This window comes from Aotus nancymaae, unplaced genomic scaffold, assembly GCF_030222135.1.
Source record: "Aotus nancymaae isolate 86718 unplaced genomic scaffold, 86718_ANA_hifiasm-v0.15.2.pri h1tg000029l, whole genome shotgun sequence".
NCBI classification, from domain to species: Eukaryota; Metazoa; Chordata; class Mammalia; order Primates; family Aotidae; genus Aotus; species Aotus nancymaae.
The window spans coordinates 21,560,730-21,566,729 of record NW_026988442.1 but is presented as its reverse complement, the minus strand read 5'-3'; positions in this window follow the sequence as shown (position 1 = coordinate 21,566,729).

Below are 6,000 nucleotides of genomic sequence, written 5' to 3'. Positions count from 1 at the left end.
CATACCTCAACACAGATCTACCAAATGGGAGGTTTTGAGGGTAAGTTTAAGGTGTACATTTTGAAAAAGCTCTCCTGGTGAAGCTGGTATGCATCTTGATTTATACCACACTATGAAAGCTTGAGTGGAATTTCAGAGGATGAGGGTTAGAAAGATAAAAGCCTTCCAGATGGATGGAACTGGGTAAGCAAACAAGCAGAGCTAGGAAAGGGTGGTGCTTCTTTGAGAAATGGTGAGTGGCCTTAAGCATAGGAGTCAGAAGAAGAGAGAGGTAGGATCTGCCAGTGTGGGGAGAAGAGGGTGGCTACCATATCACCAGTCCCATTCCTGGACTGCTCAAACCCATACTCAGAGCTCAGCCATCCCCTACACTGTGTCTAAGCAGCCCTCAGTGAGGAGGAGTGTGATCTGCTTGCACCACAGGTGAAAGAAACCAGCCTCTGTTCAGAGGGAGATGAAGGCCTGACATTATTGAGCACCTACTAATTGCCAAGCACTGCATTTGAGCCCTTTGCATACATTATCACATTGATCCTTCCTAACAACTTCGAAAGTTATGTATCACTAGCTGCATTGTTTAAAAGATTAATGAGACTGAGTAATTTGCTTAAGGTCACATAGTCAATAAGTGACCTTAGCCAAGATTCAGCCTCACATCTGTCTCGCTCCAATGCTTGTGCTCTTTCCTCTGGGATTGAGTGCTTCTGGAAGTTATCAAAAGGGGCTCAGATAAGAGGACGGTGAGGCTGGGCCAGGTGGTGAACAAGGAATCGATGGAAACTGTTGTTGGGTAGAGACTAAAGGTAGCTGTTTTGTCTGGGTTTCCATAAAAGCATGGCCTGAGACAAGGATGCAAGTAATTTGAGAGATGATTTTAGAAGTACTAGGATGGAATAGGGAAGTAAGACAGAGAAAGGCAGGGAGCCAATGAAGAAGGCAGGTTGCCACTGTGGCCAACTGGGGCTCATTCCCACTGGGGGCCTCTGAGCAACTGTGGCACACACTCAGCACTGTGCCACCAAAGAAGAACAAGGAGGATGCGATCTTTAAGCCCTTGTCGTTTGAGGGCTGTTCCCGGAGTACAAACTTCGCAGCACTTCCATGCTGCCCTAAGTTTGAGTGCTGAATACATTCCCTGGACCAAAGAACACCTTAAGCCTGAGAAACAGCTGGAAGCCTTTGGTGTACACAGGAAGTGTCTGCAAGTGGCCTCCAGGACTGGCTGATAGGATACGTGTGGGGCGTCAACGGTATCTTCTGCAATGAATGTGTTCAGTACTTGGTGACTAGAACAAAGCATAGCATCCCTCAAGGACTTAGAAAGTAGGAAAATAAGATCTCCCTGTATGAAATAATTTAAGATTAGCAAGAACTGAATTAAAAAAAACTGAGCAGAGGCAGGTGAATAGAATTAGATGGCTCCTAGATCTAAGGACCAAGGCCATCAACTGATCCGATATATTATTAAGATCTCTAAAGAAGCAGGGACAGAGTGGAAGAGGGTTGGCCCACTGCAGGAGCACTGCAGGAGTACTGCAGGAACCAGGGGTTGGCTGGGCCTGTTTCAGACCTGTCCACAGAAGAGCCCTATGGTCAATGGGTGGTGAGGATGTCCAGTCCCACTGGCCAGACAAGCCCTACTATAAGATGGGCATATCTCAGCCTGGTGCCCTTAAACATCATAGCACTATCTACCCTGGTTTAAGGCCAGACATTTCCAGTAAATTCCCATGTGAATCTAGTTCCAGAGAAAACTCCGATGAGGATGAGTTTTTACAGCAGGATCATAGCTCAGTTTCCTAACCTCAGTTAATGTGAATGAATCTGCCCAAGGGATGGGCCTGCTCCTGATGCGGAAATAAACAAGCACCCAACTCTGCAGTCCAAAGTCCGGGCCCCAAAGTAAACTTTATTTGGAGTGGCCTCACAGAACACAGCCCTCCAGCCTTTCCTAGGCAACACCCTAAATTTAAACAGGCCTGCCAATGTCTTTTTTTTCTATTTAAGTTTCTACAGTAAACAAAGCAAGGAAGCTTCAAGGAGAAGATAGCCAGGAATCCAGGCTTTTGTTCTAATTAACAATCACAAGACTCCGCTAGTTCTTTGCTGAACGTTCTCCTTGAGTGTGTGTCTGTGTGTGCACATGCATGTTTCAATCTGAATGCTCATGCACGTGCATCCCCACATGCACATGTATTTGTGTAAATGGATGTTTGTGTAAATATGTACATGGAAGCAGCAAACATAAGCTCTCTAGTCCCTTACTAGTTCCGTGATCTCAAGCAAGTCATTAATAACCTGTCCAAGCATCACTTCCCTCACTTGTAAAATGAGTGTTAATAGTAGCGTCAACTTCACAGAACAGTTTGGGGGATGAGATGAGATAATACTTATAAAGCAGCTTAGCATAAGCCAAAGTGAGAATTCAGCCAATGCTAGCATTTGACAATTCAGGTTACTATTTTTTTTTTTTTAAGACAGAGTTTCACTTTGTAGCCCAGGCTGGAGTGCAATGGCGCGATCTTGGCTCACTGCAACCTCCGTCTCCCAGGTTCAAGTGATTCTCATGCCTCAGCCTCCCAAGGAGCTGGGAATACAGGCACCCACCACCCCCAGCTAATTTTTGTATTTTTTTTTTTTAGTACAGATGGGGTTTTACCATGTTGGCCAGGCTGGTCTTGACCTCCTGACCTCAAGTGATCTGCCCACCTTGGAATCCTGAAGTGCTGGGATTATAGGCATGAGCCACTGCTCCCAGTCTCAGGTTACTATTTAAGGTGATTCTTTGTAAACACGTGTAAACGGTAGCCCCTTAGGATTCCACAGACATACATATCTGTGACTTTTGCTCCATGAGTCCCACATTATAATGTTCTCACCAATGGGGTGGGTCACAAAGTCAAGGGAACATCTAGAGAATGACCACAGAACCAGTGTGGCGTTCTCTGTGGGAATGACTGCCAGACACCCACAAAACCACCAGAGAGGAGCCAAGAGCCAGAAAAATGGAGAGAGAAATGGCCAAGTCATGGAGAAGTGTGTCCCTGCAATCAGTTCACAGGACACTGTGAATCAGCATGCGACTCCAAGGACCTTTCACATAGCATCCCCAGGTAGACCAGAAGACTCAAGCCAGCTGTGCTCATGGAAATATTCAAGTCTGTGCCTTGGGCAAACATAAACTGAAGCTTTTCACTGGATTGCAGTTTGATCATAACATGCTCCCTACCCCCTTTCAATGATATCTAGGAAAAGAGATTTCTGAAAGACATTTCTCCCTCTTACCACATAGTGGGACTCTGGATTTGGCTGTTTATCTCCAGTCTCAGACCTAAGATGATTATTCTGATAAGCTGGAATGAATCTTGCAGCAGAAGGGGAGCTAGCAATAGCCCTGCTGATTTATCACCCTTTTCAACCCAGTTGGGTTCCAAGAGAATAAATCTTGCTTGCCTCTGGCTAGGTACCCACAATCATGCCATGGACCATGACTTTCATATCCCATTAACTCTGAATTACTCAGTCTGGGACTGAGCTAAGAGGCAATTTAAAATGGCAAAAGGGGGAAAATGTTCTGATTTAGATCTGATAGAGACTGGATTAAATCCTCTCATTTTTCAGGACTTAAATGTGAGCTTCGTGGAGGGGTAGCACCCGCCGGATGGGACTCCCATGAAGAATCTGTGCTGCAGATTAAATGAGAGGAGTGGAGGCAAACATGTGTTTCACAGGGTCTGCGGCTCCCTCATACTTGACCACGAGGCAGGGGCTGACTTCCTCAGGAGAATTATTCTATTCAAAATCACCAATCTCTGAAGCATAAATTATCACAGCCCTTTAGGGTAGCAATTTGGCAGTACCTAACAAGACAAAAAAGGCTCATGCCTTCCAACCCAGATGCCTCACTACAGAAACACTGGACATGTGTTTAAGGGGATGTGTATAAGAGTGTTTACTGTAGCCTCGTTTATAATACTGAGGAATCAGAGACAAAAATAAAAAGGTCCCTCAGTAGGTGCATGTCTTCAGAAAGGATGGCATGCCTATTCTATGAGAGAATAATCACCCATTAAAGAGAATGAGGGGAAAGGTGGTCTGTGAGAAGCGCTGAGTGAAAAACATCAAGGTGCAGAGTAGTGTCATGTGACATGCTTTCATTTTTCAAAAAAAAAACCCCACTATTTGGAGATTACATTGAAACCACTGCTTTTCTCCATCCTCAGTGTCTTAACACATAAGAGAGGCCTCTCTATCAGCAATCACGCAGACTCTGCAGTCTGAGCCACTTTGAACATCCCAAAATAAATTCACATCCAGGCTGACCTTATTTTTAGTCTTTCTGATCAGACCTTCTTGCCAGGACCACTTCTGATGCTCACCTAACATACTTCGACTGCGACAAAGACCATCAGATCAGCAGAAAAGAAGAGAAGGTCTTTCTCTGCAATAACTTACCCGGTACTCATCTTTTGAGTGCATGTAGAGAGTCATGCTCTCTTGGCACTGAATCACCTGCCCCAACAGCAGGGATAAGCCCTCAGGCTCCCCCACACATATGGACCTACTCTAGATGAGTACGTAGGAGGACTGCTGGCAACAGAAATTGCACTTTTTGCTCTTTAAGAGAAGAAAGCCCTTAGCCTGGCATTTAAGGCCCCCAGAAATCTGGTCATGCATTAGTCAGGATAGAATAAGACACACTGTAGTAACATAGAAACCACCAAATCTCAGTGGCTTAACCTAACAAGGATATATTTGTCCCTCACTAAAAGCCTAGTGCTGGTTAAGTAGCTGTACTCCATGCAGTGACTCAGAGACCCAGGCTGCTACCCCTCTGACTCTGCCATCTTGGTATCTGACCTTCATGCTCACCACAACAGGAAAAGAGAGACCTGGAGGAGGCCTGTGTGTTCTTAACTGCCTCAGCCCAGAAGTCGCCTCCACTCAGTCCACTGGTCAGAATTGTCACATGGCCCCAATCTAACCCCAAGGGAAGCTGGGAAATAGAGTTTTATGTCCCCAGGAAACAGAAACTGTGTACTCATAACATTGTCTCCACTCCAACTCCCAATCTACCTTTCCAACTTTAACCCACGCACACTTTCTCACTCACCTGAGAATCTAAGCTTCCTCTACTCTGATTTCTGCACCAAGGAAGAGAGATCAGACTCCAGCCTCCAGACACATGGAATTCTACACATGCCTAGTTTCCTGCCTCTCTGCTTTCGCTAGTGCTATTCATTCATTCAACAAATATTTATTGCATATTGATAATATCCTTGCACTGTGCTAAATCCTGAGGAAACAAATACAGTCTCTATCCTCATGAAGCATACATTCCAGGGGCCCATTTCCACCATCTCTGCCTTCTAAACATCACTGGGCTCTGCTCAGCTGATAGCTTACCTCTCTATTCTCTAAAATTGTTGGCAGGATTTGCTAGGCTAATGCATGGAAGGGTCAAGCCCAGTGCCAGGCACAGGCAAATACTGGGCAACACAGAAATACTCAACAACTGTGAGTTGTTAGTAATACTAGCCGCCTTATTTCAGTGAGAACACTAGGAGGTGGCTCTCTCATTCCAGAGTCAATTCTTCATTCTTCTGTACTTATTCCCTTTTCTGAATTTCCAACCCCTCTTCATCACTTACTTGTAGGAGAGGACCCTGTCTATAAACTCAGCAGAAGGCAACTGACATTTAATAGGAGCTAAAGTTTCTTTTGAGCAGTTCTTGAAATTTATTTCTTTTGGGCTTTTAGAGAAAACTGGTCTCTTCTAGTATTTGGGGGTGTGACGGGAGGAGGTCTGAGGCTCCTTGAGGGAGTCCAGGGACCTTATACCAAAAACTTTGACGTCACTAATCAAGAATGAAGAATGCAATGGATTATAAGACCCTATGGACTCACTCTGCTCAGATGTCACCGCTCCAGAGAGGCGTTCCCAGACCACCCTGTATAAAAACATCATCTACATCACTCTCTACTCTTTTAACCATTTTT